Source organism: Odontesthes bonariensis, chromosome 5 (assembly GCF_027942865.1).
Source record: "Odontesthes bonariensis isolate fOdoBon6 chromosome 5, fOdoBon6.hap1, whole genome shotgun sequence".
NCBI classification, from domain to species: Eukaryota; Metazoa; Chordata; class Actinopteri; order Atheriniformes; family Atherinopsidae; genus Odontesthes; species Odontesthes bonariensis.
In genome coordinates, this window is record NC_134510.1 from 34,077,286 (window position 1) to 34,093,076 (window position 15,791).

Sequence of the window (15,791 nt, forward strand, 5' to 3'; positions counted from 1 at the left end):
AGGAAGGCGGCACAAAAGACGATGTGAATGACAGAATGACAGGACTATATTTACAGGGTCTGATTGGCTTGGGGAACAAGGGGATGAAGATGTGTTTCTTTTTCAACATTTAAAAAAAACAAGAACAAAATAAAGAACATCCATCATTATTCCATCCCCGCTTCATTGCTGGAGCCAATCCCAGCTGCCATTGGACAAGCGGCAAAGTACACCCTGGACAGGTCGTCAGTCTGTCTCAGAACAAATATGACTGACTGTACCCAGAGAGCTGGGGTACCCAGAGAGAATCCACACACATCCATGCACAGGGAGAGCATGCAAGCTCCACACAAAAAAGGCCCCAGCTAACATCTGGACCCTTCTTACTGGGATGTGAGATTGCTAACCACCACACCAGCATGGTAACAGGCATAGATGTCACAAGACTTCACACATAAAAAAAATGGTATAGGTAGAGAATGTAACAGCTGCTTAAAGATTATGGAAAATCTCCATAGGTCTGAGTGTAAGTTCAAAAGAAAATCAGTGTATATTGTCTTAATGGACTAAACGGTACAGACATTAATGATGCAGTGTTTTCACTCTGGTGATTTCAACACTTTGCAGTGTCTTAAGGTAGTTATTGAGGCTGTGATCAACCCAAACATGATCAACTAAAATTAACCTTAAGGATATATGATTTTTCCTCAGTAGGGACCATCTAGGGGACGTACAAGTCTTTTTCAGAAAGGTGTGTGTGCATTTCAACAGCCAGTCATTGTTTTCTCCTGCCTTCGTTTGAAATGTGAGCAAAGGAAATACAAGTTAATTATCCATAAAATCCCTTTTTTTCATTATGTCTGATTCCCCACGAGATATATAGCGAGGGACCAGTGGGTCCACTCAGCTGGTGTAGATGCTGCACTCTGATCCAGTGGCGTCATCAGCATAGATATCCACCTCGATCGTGTTGTTGATATAAACACAACAGGGTTATTTTAATTCAACAACAAGGTCATGTTAAATGGATGAATACAGTAATTAACCGTGCTGTTTTATTTCAGGCTGTAAATGAATCAGCAAATGATTGCAGGTCATTTTTTTTTCTCTGTGACACATTTATCTTGAAAATGATTTAACAACACAATAAACCTTCATCAATGTGACAGATCATAGTTGTTTTAAACTTCTCCCTCACTGCTCATTATCACTTCTACCTGGCTTGTGCACTGGCTCGGGGACAAGGAGGAGCCCCAGAAACTGCACAGAAATGCACAGATTTCAGCCAGGCTCCGACCCTAACCAAAGAATGAAGGCAGACGTGAAGGAACAAATCTTCCTCGTTCAACTGACCCAAAGGCTTCTGGCAGCTGGTAAAGCCAGAACACCTGCGGTGGCAGCACTGATTGGGGTGTGGTCAGACAATCAGCATGTTCAAAGGTTTGAATCCATGTGGGGATCATACAGGAAAGATTTCCAACTTCACAGCTTTTATGTTTTGCAGCAAATCACATTTTTTATTATTGTTCTCTCGTCCATATCCGTTATGACAGAGATCAGTGTGTCATTCTGTGATATTTGGAAAGGTTTTCATCACATTCAGTTTGTGTGTCTGACTCTCGTCACACTTTTAGGATCACAAAGATATGTGCTGAAATCAGGTCTCTATGCTCACCTTTAGCGACATATATTTAATGATTCTCTGACCAATATGCAATTTCTATACGCGGGCTGAGAATAAGCCTCTCGGTGAAGAGGAAATATTAGCTTAATTTACAAAGAGGTTCAGTGATTGATGACAAATTTGCACACAGCAATATAGTGTTATGTAACTTTTTATGGTATTATTTCCAGTGTCATTAAGAGAAACGGTAGTAAATGCAAAGGTGAAAATTAAACTATAAAACCTATATGAGGGTTATAAGTTGGTTCAGCACATGGTTGGTTATTTCAAATCAAATCAAATTTATTTATATAGTACATTTCATGTACAAACAATTCAAAGTGCTTTACATAAAATAAAAGCATTGCAGCAGGGAAGAAGCATTTAAATACATTAAAAAAATATAAAGAGAAACCAATAAAATAATTTAAATGAATTTAAAACCAAGCAAATGTCTAGATAGGTTAAAAGATAGCGTGCAGATTTCATGCATAGACACATAAGAACAGAAATGTTTTTAACCTGGATTTAAAAATGTCTCCATTTGATGAAAGTTTAATCTCCACTGGCAGTTTGTTCCACTTGTTTGCAGCATAACAGCTAAATGCTGCTTCTCCATGTTTAGTCTGGACTCTGGACTGGACCAGCTGGCTGAGTCCTTGGATCTAAGAGCTCTGCTGGGTTTATATTCTCTGAACAGATCACAGATGTATTTTGGGCCCAAACCGTTCTGGGATTTGTAAACCATCAGCAGGCTTTTAAAATCTATTCTGTGACTGACTGGAAGCCAGAGTAAAGATTTTAAAGCTGCTGTGATGTGTTCAGATCTCTTAGTCCAGGTTAAAACTCCAGCAGCAGCGTTCTGGATGAGCTGCAGATGTTTAATGCTCTTTTTGGGAAGTCCAGTTAATAGAGCATTACAGTAATCGAGCCTACTGGAGATGAATGCATGGATGAGTTTCTCTTGGGGGGTTTTCCTAGAAGCTGGCTTAGCGGAAAGCCTGGCTTATTTCGCTACTTCTGGCTAAATTTAGCGAGAGTTCCGTTCCATAAAGGTGGCTTATTTGAACGCCCGCTGAGTAACCATGGTAGTTTATGCTGCTGAACTAGCCTGCTCCCGGGCAGGCTAAAGTTGAACCTTAGCTTAGCTGCAACTCAAAAAATGTCCGACCGGCTGAAACGAAAGAAATGTTCACCAAGAATTCTGCGCTCCCGCAACTCATGTATTGTCTAAAAAACGAAACAAAAACTGTGGTTATCATATCACCACCTTCACTGTCTCGAAAAATCAATCAGTCGGTGCCAGTGCAACTAAAGAAACGCAACACGTATTGAGCATGAAATTAAATGAGAGAGAACATGGTATTCATTAAAATTAATCAATACCTAACAAACATCCGATCTACACCCACGTAGGACCAGACTCAGAAAAATAGGGGACACGTAATAATGTTAATGATACAAATTATTGAAAGCTCCTTTCAAAACAGTCAAGGACTGTACAAACAAGATATTAGATAAAACGCAGGGATTAAAACATCTTACCATATTAAAAATATGACCTCTGTCCTTTCAGGCTGCTGCTCCACATTTACAGTAGCCAATAATGTAAAACAACCTACTGGCTGAAGTATTTGCATTGAGTTCATCATCTCCCTCAGGCTTCCCTAATGTTACCGGTGCACTACACTGTACCCATGTACGCATCCAAGGCAAGGCAATTTTATTTGTAGAGCACAATTCGTACACAAGGCAATTCAAAGTGCTTTACAGCTACATAAAATCACAAGAAGGCAATAAAATCATTCCAAAAAACAAAAAAATCATTAATTAAGTAATTTAAAAGTGAAGAGTGCAGATAAAATACTTTCAGGTGTCATATGCACATCTAAATAGAACTTTCAGTCTGGATTTAAACATTGTCACATTGTCCAGGCCCCTGCTGGACCCGTGGAGGCTGACTATGTAAACCGAAAATTTTTCCATATCCTAAATGTACAGGTACACTTGGGGATAATTGTCCATAGACTCTGAACTGGATTTCTCATTTTGAAAAACACCAGATAAACCCCTTTGAGTAATGCTGAGCAATGTTACATTTATGCCCTGTGGAACCTCATCATTGACTCCTATCCTCCGTGCATACAGATGATCTGTGATGGAGGTCATTTCATTTCCAACATTGAGGCTAAATGGCCGGGATCAGTTCATGATTCTAGGATCTTCCGAGCATCCTCACTGGCACAGAGGTTTGCGCAAGAATTTTACTTACCCGAAGGAGTGTACTTTTGAAGTAAGGTGTAGCATAGGCAGAATTTTGGTAATGTAATGAGAGGTCAGGTGTAGAGGTCATCTTAAGGAATTTAAAGTGCTCGTCATACTTTATTATAGATAGCCATATAAGGTACATATTGCATCAAATTGCCAAGTCTTAACACATGTATATCCATCCAACATTTCTCTTATTCTGCAGGAGAGTTCAATGGTGTCCTGCTTGGGGACAAAGGCTATGCATGCTGGCCGTACCTCCTCACGCCATATCCTGATCCAGGTACAAGGGCATGCACATGCACATGCACATGCACATGCACATGCACATGCACATGCACATGCACATGCACATGCACATGCACATGCACATGCACATGCACATGCACATGCACATGCACATGCTAAAACAAGGGCACGGATAGAAATGACCTTTGGCCAAATTAAATACAGGTTCATTGCTTAAACTTCTCAGGAACCATGGCTGACTTCTGACAGAGCCATCTTAAATTAATAGTATACTTCATATTTTATACATTTTGTCTTGTGGACAACTTTTCAGGCTGAAGTCTTTTCTTCGTCGAGTCCCCCAAAAGGAGCATTAAACATCTGCAGCTCATCCAGAACGCTGCTGCTGGAGTTTTAACCCGGACTAAGAGATCTGAACACATCACACCAGTTTTAAAATCTTTACACTGGCTTCCAGTCAGTCACAGAATAGATTTTAAAAGCCTGCTGATGGTTTACAAATCCCAGAACGGTTTGGGCCCAAAATACATCTGTGATCTGTTCAGAGAATATAAAGCCAGCAGAGCTCTTAGATCCAAGGACTCAGCCAGCTGGTCCAGTCCAGAGTCCAGACTAAACATGGAGAAGCAGCATTTAGCTGTTATGCTGCAAACAAGTGGAACAAACTGCCAGTGGAGATTAAACTTTCACCAAATGGAGACATTTTTAAACCCAGGTTAAAGACATTTCTGTTCTCATGTGTCTATGCATGAAATCTGCACGATATCTTTGAACTTATCTTGACTGTTGCTTGTTTTTAAATTCATTTAAATTATTTTATTTGTTTCTCTTTAATGCTCGCTAAATGGACAGAGATGATTTATAACTTTCCACACGTTAGGTGATGGCACCCCACTGTGAATATAAATGTAAAAAACACATTTCTAACACGTTGCATGAACCGTACAATAATGACAAGTTTGAGTTCAAGTTGTGTTGAATTGTTTAATTATTATTTCATGTTTCTCAAGCTGTGGATAGAAAACAGAATTAAATACAGTTCACAATACCAAATTCTCGTTTATCTGGATTTATACTAACATCCCTCTCCAGTTTCATGATCTCTGGCTTGATCTTTTTTATTTTCAGTTTCTTCCATATCTAGTTTGGTGCTCTCTTTATTGGACAAACACATTTCTTCAAAGGCTACTTACCACTCTGAAATATGTTCCTGTACTTTACCTTCACTTGCTGCCAGGTACGCTTTTGGCTGTTAAGATTGCTCCTGTTGAGATGTAACAGTGAAAAATTAATATGTGGGTCTCACACTCACGATATTATAGTCACAAAGTATGATGATGCGTGTCGATTATTGGGTTATTAATAAACTGAGCAGGGCCAGTATATGTGTGCTGTACATCTCATACAGAGACAATTCAGCATGCTTTATGTAAACAAATTATAACACAAAGAGGAGAGCATAAATACATGAGGACAGTAAAATAAATGTCTAACAATTGACAATGGTATGAAACTTTCATAACGTACGCATTTAGTCGGTCTGCAGTTGTTTGCCATGCCGTTTCTTCGCTTTATTGATCGCAGCTGTATTACCATTTCTGGTGATGACACTTTTAAAATCCTCATACAGCTCCATAAGCATTATTTGTTCAGCTGCCGAAAAAATAACAGCCCTTGTCTTGCTCTCATTTTCACACAGATCTCCGTTTTTCCACCATCCACTCGTCAGGGCTTCTTACGTTGCTCGTGCACTCGCACTTAGCTAGGCAATGTAAGCCTCGCTTGGATTAGCTTCACCGAGATGCAGCTAAAATATCTTCGAGGAACGACTTGAGGCTTAAATGGGAGATGGCGCTAGTTCAAGCGACGCTTACCGGCTATAGCCTGGCTTTCTTTAGCTACTTTCTAGGAATACCCCCCAGGAGTTTATTATTATCAAAACAAGCCTAATAGCTTCTCTGCTGCTAAAGCTGCGTCGACGTCACTTCCTTGATCTGGGAGCTTCAATGTAAGATGAGGGTTGATCTACTACTGTAGACAACAAAGCAAGGCTGCTCAATTTCTCCATTGATAAAATAAATTCACAACTCTACAACATAAAAAATCATGTAGAATATAGCATATACTTTGTTGTCTACAGTAGTAGATCAACCCTCATCTTACTTTGAAGCTCCCAGATGAAGGAAGTGACGTCGACGCAGCTTTAGCAGTAGAGAAGCTATTAGGCTTGTGTTGATAATAATAAACTCCTGGACTATGTACTAACTTCCAAATGCATCGTTTTGTGAGTACAGACCATATTTGTACTACTGTAGAAGTTTGGTGTCATGGCATGTGATTTTAGTGTGGTCATTTTGGAGACACTGCCAGGGTCCGTTAGCGCTTGTACTAAGCTATTCGGGATAACTCAGTAACTCAGCTGATGTTCGCAGTGGTGTAGTCTACGTTGAACGCAGGTATAAGGCGTATACCCACCTCTTTTTTTGGGGGATTTCCGTATACCCACCTAAAATGCTCAGTATACCCACCTAAAATGCTCAGTATACCCACCTAAAATTCGTTTTTCAATATTTAGAATAGCACAGCCACGTTTCATCAACTACCACTTTTCATGGAAGCCTTGTTATAATTTAACAATACAACGACAACACTTCCGAATTGCATTCATTCGGAAATTGCGGCAGTCAGTCAATCTCCAACCAATCAGACGCGTTTTTTATGTCTCGCTGTCAGCCAAAACAAAAATCTATCATGGGGTGCGTACGTAGGTGCTTAGTGGCTAAGGAAAGGACTTTGTAAAGTCGAGGCTTCTACGAAAAGTCATCGTACATCTGGAATAGGCTGATACGATATGTTCTCCATGTTCTCACCATTCTGATCGGATTATGGAATTATCATCTCATCATCTCAACCCGAGAGTTTGCATTTCCAGGGCACACTTTTCCATGGCTGTTGACAGGTATGGTAGTGATTTATTAACACGTTGTCTAACTTTCGTGAACATATTGTAATGACTTCACGGAGGCTCTGAGACCGGCGGTTGCCGAACGGCTCTTTATTAAGTTATTACAAGCAGTACAATCGCAGAACACGGGTGACTCTCAGTCCTGCTCCGCAACCAACCCCAGGAGAAAACCAAACCTTCACACAGACAGGCCCACGCCCACTCCTCTCCCCCAATCACCAGCCCACACCTGAGTGATGACCTGCGGTCCAGTGATTGACAGGGAGAGGAGGAAACAAGCCAGTCCGTGTGCTTTTACCCTCATTCTGGGTCGTTACAATATATTATTATTATGATGATGATCCTTATTATTTGAAAAGCCTCAATGCGTGATGAAAACATGCCAGTGAATTTCTCTAGGTAGCCGACCGCGAGCTGCCAGGTTAAACAAAGCAGCAGCGTTCCAGGTTTTTAGTTGGGGACGACGAGGATCATGGCCAGGGGCAAGGGACAGCAAGACCTTAGGAACTTTTTTTAATAAGGTTGCCCGACCTGACGTTTCCGAAAGTAAGTTAAGTTGAGTCAAAAACATAATTCACGCTTTTTATGAGACTAGTATTGCTACCAAGTTACCCTTCTAGGTTGTTTAATTTGTGGACATAACACGGCAATAACACAGGCTAGTCATGCTGTAGTCTAGCTTTCGTTCTTCTCTCAATACTAGCAAGCTAGCTACTCTGATCCACGTTTGCTTACTTAGTTTAAAATTCTAGACGTTTGTTTATCTGGGATTCTTCTTTGGGAATAACTTCTAATCGCCATACCTGTCTGTATATGGTCTACATGATGATATGTACAGTGGCTGTCTGGATTAAGTAATTTATCTATCATAAACTAAACTTTATTTACTAGCCAGAACCATGCTATCTCCATGGTATGCATGGATGGGGAGATGTATCTGTACTTAGGCAATGGTAATTACATTATCTACTACACTGTTACTGCTATATAATGTCAGATGCAAAAACCTTTAGTGCATGTGATGAGTTTACAAAACAGGCTATATTTCTATAGGCCTACATGTGACCAGACCATAGGAGAAATGGACACAACAAAATAAATTTGTGGGTTTGCTTATTCCCAGACTGTACTTTATTTGAAAAGGCACAGCATTAACTTTGTAATTCTGAGTGGAATATCACAGTTACCAGAAAACCAAAACAAAAATAATTTCCTACTATCTCTCTTGTGTAGGCTAGCTTCAGTTTTGTGAACATTAATCCGGTAATACAGACAACAGTAGTGGCTATCTCTATCTGTAAACAGAAAATAAACACACAAAAATTGACTGAATAAAATACACATTTCTAGCCACTCTGGATACCATCCTTTTAAAATAAACACCATTACAGTAACTCAAATGCATATATAAATATATATAAACAAGGTAGATTTTTTTAATCATCTTCTAACTAAAAAGAATTCACTCACTCCTCACTTGGAGTCTAAGAGCCTCACGTCACGCTCGACGCTGCTCAAACTCGGCTCCTTCTCCCCTCTGCGAGGCACACCAACACAACATATTACAGTTTCATAAAATAAACAAAATCTGATGACCTAGCGGTGCTAATCATTGTTTGAACTGCATATTAATAGCGACTTACGCTGTCCCGACGCCATAACAGGTGGGCTCTCGGCACGGAGGAAACTATGGAAAACACTCTGAACCAGTCCTCGGCAACAAACAAACAGGTACACTCTCCAGTCCCGAATGTCAACCTGTGAGCTCACAAAGTCTCTCCACCATAGATTGCAGAAACTAATCTTGCGGTTGTACTCACTTTTCTCTGAGTTATTCGCACAGGTAACATGCACGTGTTAACGCCATTATCTGCTCAGTTTCTCCAATTCGCGGTACTCGCGTCTTTCGTTCTTTTGCAACTCTCGCAGGAGTTTCCCCATACGCAGCTCTTAAAGTGACAGGACACTTAATAAAACACACCACAGAGACAGAAAACACCATCACCCCTGTTCACCTGGCTACATTCTCCCCTGCTACAAGTCAACGTCCTCGGTGGCTTATGTATCCTTAGCCCCATTAAGTTGTGATGAATAAAGGACCATTCCTGCTAACACCTGAGACAGTAAATCTGGACTAAAGGACACCGCGTTACATGCAGACATGGGCAAGTTAAAAGGGTTTCTGTTTTGTCCAGCAGTTGTTCTCTGACTCCTGCGTGTAGGAGGAACGGGTGTGTCTCCATTGACAGCCTCCTTTCTCCTGCGGGGAGCAGGTACAGGCCTCTCCTTTGACCTCTCTGCAGGCGTGGAGGGAGCCCTAGACAGTGGATGAGGGCAGGGCAATTGTTCCGTCTCCAAGCTCTCTTCCGACATGTTACTTATCTCCTCTTCAAGTCCTTCCTCTCTCTCCTCCACACTCTCAGCTCCTTCATTTGGATAGTGCTCCGTCTCAATCCCTGGATCCACATTCTCAAAATCCTGAAATGCTCCATGCTGAGCTGTTGGATGTGTGACTCTCTCTTCCAGAATGAACTCAGGCTCCATGAACTCCATCTCTGATTCTGGACTGTGGTCAGTTTCATCCATGGGGGTAGGTGAACGGTGACGCAGCCTGGGTGCCGGCACAGGACCTACACAGGGCTGCAGGTTAGATCTATGTACCCTCTTTGCTGGCCCACCCTCTAGTGGTTCCACTGTGTACGTGGTACCCTGAACATCAACAACTTTATACACCATGGCTGACCAAGCATCCTGAATCTTGTTCCTTCCTGGTGGTCTATAGCGGAGAAACACAAACTGTCCCACCTGAACATTTGGACAGTACACTCGCTCTTGCTGCCGAGCTACTCTTTCCTCAGCCTTTCGTTCAGCACACTCTCTCGCTCTGGCATGAGCATCTTGAAGACGCTCCTGGTGTACAGCTAACCAGTCTGGTTTATCACTGTTCTCCTGTTCGTGGCCCAACAGTGCATCAATCGGAAGGTGAGGGTGAACTCCAAACAGCAAATAGTAGGGTGAATACCCTGTGGTCGAGTGTGGTGTGACATTGTACGCATATACTAGCTCTGACAGGTGTTCAGGCCAACGCCGCTTTTTCTCAGGGGGGAGTGTACGCAAGAGGTCATGCAAAGTGCGATTGAACCGTTCACACTGGGGGTTCCCTTGCATGAACGGTGGTAACGGATGAAGCAGGGACATGTACTTTGTGTTTATCAGCTACACGAGCCATAGACATCTTCTCAATGGGTTCTGCCTTTTGCACTCGATTGAAGGCCTCTCTCCAAACAGAGTCCAGCTCACACCGAAGAGTGGTGTCTACTTCTGAGAGCATTAACTGTCTGCACCGTTTAGCAATGTTCATTCCAATGATGCCTGGTAGAGACGAGTTTGGTTCATTTGTGTCATCATCTTTGATTACGAGGAAACCACACTCTGGGATGGTGAGCCCCATCACCTGTATGTCCAACTCAACATAGCCTAAGTATGGCAGTGGTAACTTGTTTGCAGCTGTCAGTTTAAGCCATTTAGCAGTGCAGTGCATGTCGTCTTCGTCTCCATGGAGGTATTTTGTGAAAAAGCTTTCCGTCAAAATGCTAACATTACTTCCTGTGTCTAATAAGCACCTAAGAGGGACACCATCTATCTGGATGTCTACCTCTGGGCACTCACCTACAGCATTTTTTAAGAAACGCTCTTTGGTCAAGGTGTCTGGTGAGCCTTCTGACTTGCCTCGCATTGTCCGGCTCATAGCAATGGAGGGCTCTCGTTTCCCTGTACTGCAGGAGGAGGTGTAACAGACTTGCTTCCTGGTGTACGTGGTGTAGTGCACTGTCTAGCAATGTGCCCCACCCCTTCACAGCGCAAACAGATTGGTTGACCCTCACTAGTGTACTTGGGCTGAACTTTAGGTCTGCTACTCTTAGGACCACCTCCTGAACTGACAGTCTGTGTTGTGAGCTCACGAACTGCATTGGTAAGTTCCCCAATCGCTTTTCCTTGCTGAGCAATTATCTTAACTACTTCCTGCAGAGTCATTTTTAAGTCAGTTGGTGAGTCAGTGGTCCGGTTCGCCTTTTCTGTCACTTCATTGGGGCTGGCACCAACTAGATTTCTACTCCTTGCTACGTTTGAGCTCCGAGGACGGTCTTCCAGGGCCCACATGATCGCTTCTTCACGTACATCAAACAGAGTAGACCTAGGCTTCTCTCTAACGAGCCTGCGAAGTTCGCGGCGGAGGGCAGAGTCGCGCACGCCTTCAATGAACTGGTCTCTAAGTGCTAGCTGCGCGTCAGCTACTGCATCAGGGGACTGTTGGAGAGCGGTGTTAAGCAGCCGTGAGAGAGCATGTGAATAATCTCTAAGGTCCTCTCCGTCTAACTGTCTACGGGCATAGAAAGCATGCAACAGTTGTGGGGTACTGCGCTTCTCCCTAAAGGCTTCTCTCAGACAGGTATATACATCACCGGGTTGCCAATCCCATCCCCTCATGCACAGTTTGACTTCCTCCAAGGCTGAACCCCTTAACAGTGAGAGGATAAAATCTACTTGATCCTCGGTGCGTAGACCCCTCGCTCTCATTGTCCTCTCCACCTCTTCTATAAACTCATCGACAGTGTAAACATCTTTCCCAGGTTCACCACTAAATGGTACAATGTGTTTTTCTCTTGGGATGTAAACAATGGACCTTGCCTGAACATTACCCAAATCAGCAATACTGGACATAACATTATCATGTTTCTTACTCAGTTCTTGGATCTGTGATTGCAGCTGTACCAAACGGTTACCTTCATCCTCATATCTAGAAGTAGCAGGGCCATACTCGTCATCGCTGAGCTCCGCTCCTGGAGCTGCCGCTCCCCCATCTTCTGCTGACATTTTGGAAAGTCTCTTATAGTGTCTTTATTGCAGGAAAAAGACACAGTCAGTAACCAGTTCACCGTCCCTCAGTCCCACAGTCTCACGGACAGAGACACCAGACGATCAGCTCCTCCAAGCGGCCCACAGCAGTGATGCAGACACTCCACTCGTCCAGGAACTCCAACAACGCGTCCTGTGCAGCCACTTCCAAGACACCACGCGCTGCTCCAGTCTTCACCACCACTGTTGTCTTTTACTCCCTATAACTTCTATCTGACTGTGATCTCAAAATTAAACAGGGGAATCCCACTTCTGACACCAATTTGTGTGACCAGACCATAGGAGAAATGGACACAACAAAATAAATTTGTGGGTTTGCTTATTCCCAGACTGTACTTTATTTGAAAAGGCACAGCATTAACTTTGTAATTCTGAGTGGAATATCACAGTTACCAGAAAACCAAAACAAAAATAATTTCCTACTATCTCTCTTGTGTAGGCTAGCTTCAGTTTTGTGAACATTAATCCGGTAATACAGACAACAGTAGTGGCTATCTCTATCTGTAAACAGAAAATAAACACACAAAAATTGACTGAATAAAATACACATTTCTAGCCACTCTGGATACCATCCTTTTAAAATAAACACCATTACAGTAACTCAAATGCATATATAAATATATATAAACAAGGTAGATTTTTTTAATCATCTTCTAACTAAAAAGAATTCACTCACTCCTCACTTGGAGTCTAAGAGCCTCACGTCACGCTCGACGCTGCTCAAACTCGGCTCCTTCTCCCCTCTGCGAGGCACACCAACACAACATATTACAGTTTCATAAAATAAACAAAATCTGATGACCTAGCGGTGCTAATCATTGTTTGAACTGCATATTAATAGCGACTTACGCTGTCCCGACGCCATAACAGGTGGGCTCTCGGCACGGAGGAAACTATGGAAAACACTCTGAACCAGTCCTCGGCAACAAACAAACAGGTACACTCTCCAGTCCCGAATGTCAACCTGTGAGCTCACAAAGTCTCTCCACCATAGATTGCAGAAACTAATCTTGCGGTTGTACTCACTTTTCTCTGAGTTATTCGCACAGGTAACATGCACGTGTTAACGCCATTATCTGCTCAGTTTCTCCAATTCGCGGTACTCGCGTCTTTCGTTCTTTTGCAACTCTCGCAGGAGTTTCCCCATACGCAGCTCTTAAAGTGACAGGACACTTAATAAAACACACCACAGAGACAGAAAACACCATCACCCCTGTTCACCTGGCTACATACATTTAAAAATCAGTTCATTTCATTTTGTTTGGGCTTGACTTGCTGTACGTAGGCCTACTTGATAGTAACATTTTTGATTGTCATAGATGAAAATGCTTAAAAATGAAACTTTACATTGGCCTATTTTTTGTCATGGCTTTTCATCTGAACTGTGTTATGTCATAGTATTCTAGTACTATGGTACTTATTACTTTTCAATGACTATTACAGCGCGCCACTGGAGGTACGGCGTGCATTAAGGGGCTACTATTGGTTCCGAGGGGTCCCGACCCCTAGTTTGGTACCACGGGCCAATGACTGGCCAACTATACAGTATACCCACCTCAAAAAGGTAGACTACACCACTGGATGTTCGGCCAAGATCGGAAAAACTTCGGGTGGGCTACTTGGCTGGATGTCACGGTTCAAATGACCCTAGGGTGAATCTACTCCGAACTATCACTTTAAGTAAGGACAAAGGTATTAAAAAAATGAGGAACAATTTCAATTTAATAATTCAAAAATGAATAAATCCAAAAAAAATCAAATATGAATAACAATTAAATCATACAAAAAACAAATGAGGTCAATTAATTGAACACTAACAACCAGGGTTGGGGAGTAACGGATTACATGTAACGGCGTTACGGTAAAAGGATACAAAATAAAAGTAACTGTAATCCGTTACAGTACAAGCAAAAACGATGTACTCAGATTACAGTTACATTCAGTGAGAATGGGGGTTACTTAACAGGATTACAATTTGTGCGAGGTTGCAGTGACAGAAGTACAGAGCGGCAGGGTCGGACTGGGGAAAAAAAATCGGCCCAGGCAATTTTCCCCGGGACCAGCCCAGCCTCAGTATTAATTAGTATCTCCAATCTAATTAAATAAAAATAAAAAAACGAGCACAGACTGCTCATACAGTCAATGGCATGTACCCATAGAAAAAATACACACTCACACACACATCACACAACCTGACTATCAACTGCTAACAACCATTATCAACCTACACAAACCCAGACACATAATGGCTCGGCGGCCAGCAATCGGATAAACCAATGAAGTGAATCAATCCTGTGAAAGAATGAAAACAAGTGAATGAAACCTGCACTCACCCATTATGAAGTTAACTCTGCCAGCCCCATAATCTTGCCCCTGCTCAGCCAACTCCTTGACGTCGGGTATGGTTGGAAACGTTACTGCGGCTAGCATTAGCAACGAGGCTGCTAGGCTTGCTAAATCGGTAAGCATTAGGCTACTGAAGAAAGCTAGTCTTTTTAGCTACGTTATATTATCATCTTTCTTCTCGGCTATAAGTTAACCTTTGTTTACGGCCACTGGCCCTAACCTGACGCGCTAGCTGTCAAATCACCTGGAAGTTTTCACCGGAAGTACTGGCGCACACACACAAGCAAGGGTGTGCAAAGAAAAATAAAATGTGATGTAAAAGTCTTACTTTGCTTATTTATTAATAAAGTAGAGCACTTCATTGTCATTGCACATGTATTAATGAAATGCAGTTTGGCATCTTATCAAGTGTAACGCGTGCAGATTGTATAGCATGCAGTATTTAGAGATAAAATGCAGTTATTTACAGCTAGTGTAAGGAAAGATGGTTAATAGATATGTGCAGAATAGATCAATTACCTAGGGAAATGCATGTATGTGCAGAGAATGTATAATGTAGTTATGGCAGTACAATGAAAAGAAAAATAGCATGGTATAAATAAATGTGATAAATACAGATGGAATCATACAGATAATATACAGATTATCCTATACCATAAATAGGTAAAAGTAATCCAAAAGTAATCCAAAAGTAATTAGTGACATTACTTTTTTTAAGTAATCCAAAAAGTTACACTACAATTACATTTTAAACAAGGTAACTTGTAACTGTAACGGATTACATTTTTAAAGTAACTTACCCAACACTGCTAACAACCCAACCAAAAACTGACCTCCAAACAAAGAACCAAAGGCTGCTTAAATAGGGATGGAGTAACCTAAATCTGCCACATGAGGGAGAATAATCCATCCATCCATCCATTTTCTATACCGCTGAATCCTTCGGTCGGGTCGCGGGGGGGCTGGAGCCTATCCCAGCGGTCAATGGGCGACAGGCGGGGTACACCCTGGACAGGCCGCCAATCCATCACAGAGGGAGCATAATAAAAGGGAAAAATTAAAAATTTAACCACAGCAAGATATAAAACAAATAAAGCAAAACTAACTTTACTTAGCACAAATAAGTGAATGTTAAAGTGACAAAATTAAGGAACTAAGGCCAAATTTAACAAATAAAGTCCCCCCCCAGTCTTTTAGAAAGAGTGGTATGTTCCAGGCTTCCTCCTCCAGCTGATCTGAATTTGCAGCACCTCAAAGAAGCAGAAGAACAAGTGTAAGTAAATCATTCAAAAAATTATCTAAAATGCAAATATAGAATAAATAAATACTAACACGGTGTGGTGGTGGTAAGAGCATCCACCCCAAGTATGTACTGATCAAACTAAACACGTTGGTACTCAACCC